Here is a 1,450-nt window from a genome sequence, read left to right on the forward strand (position 1 = left end):
TAAATCTATAGAGTACGCCTTTTTGAGATTGAATAAATTCTTCTATTTTTCTTTTTTTTCATACGTTTCGTATATCCAGAATCATATTTTTTTCATAGACATATTTATATTAAAATAATATTAGAAAAGAAAATATAAGTCTCTATTATTTTATCAAAATAAAATTACTTAGAATTAAATGAACAATAAAATCTGATTTACGCCGTGTAGTTTTAATACCTGCACAAATATAATAAAAAAATATAAAATATTAAATTTGATTTGAATCGGTTAATTTAAGCAGTTTATATTTTATAATAAATTATACTTAACAAATATATAATAAATGAGATAAGTGCATAAATAGTAATTTGTTTGCGAGAGAGGAAAAATGAGAAAAAAAATTTTCATACAACTGCTAATAATCTATTTTCCAACCATATTTCATATTTGGATCCATTTCATCAAGACATCAATAATTTATTATTCATACAGAACAATAAAGAACATTTCAAGAATGAAGAAAATTTTAAAAAAATATTACCTGACGATTAAGGAATGGGAAGGATGTTTTGTTGTATTAAGTATCGAGTCACCGTCGAGATGATGAGAGACAAAAAATGCAAATTACAGAGGATGAAACTTAAAGGATGAAAATATAAGGCTATGAGCAGTATGAGACTTGAGAGTTGAGAGTACGAGACTTATAGAATGAAAACATTTTGTAGTGGTTTTATATAGAATTATATGAGAATTATATAATTAATTGAAGTTTGAAATTTGAATAGGTGGCTGCAGGCTGTACAGTGCATGCTGAATCATTGCAATGACAGTCTTCTTGCGCACAAATATGCACCGGGATGATGCAGGCGATGTGGATATATATATGGGTGCACTTTTCTTTGGAGTGGTCATGATCATGTTCAATGGGTCAAAGGGACCTCCTTTTCTTCCCTGCATGATCATAGGCAATTCCATCACGGATTCTTAAAGACTCCAAATACATTTATTGAAGTTGCAGTGTGGGTTTTGACAACTTGTTATGTCATTGGATTTGGGTACTAGTGGTCAATCAGATGAAGGCATAGGTCAATAAGATCGTGCTGAAGGCATAGGCCAATAAGGCCTATGCTTAAGGCCTCAATATAATTGGGACCTATTAATATTATATTTTTTTAAAATATATTTAATAATAGAAATTTAATTTTAATTAGAACTGGACGTTTCATTTCAAGAATGTTGCTTCGGCGCTTCAATTTCCGTGTAGGTGTGCACAGTAATATATATTGTACCGCAGCCGCTTCGATCACATTGTACAACCATTTTTGAAGACCGCCACTTCGATTTTCATGCACAGTAATGCACTGTGCAACCACCTATTCCAACGAAAAACAAAACTTCAATTAATTATATAAAATAATTCTCCTAAAATTCTATATAAAACCACTACAGAATTTGATTTACTCATGTT

Source organism: Zingiber officinale, chromosome 11A (genome assembly GCF_018446385.1).
Source record: "Zingiber officinale cultivar Zhangliang chromosome 11A, Zo_v1.1, whole genome shotgun sequence".
NCBI lineage: Eukaryota > Viridiplantae > Streptophyta > Magnoliopsida > Zingiberales > Zingiberaceae > Zingiber > Zingiber officinale.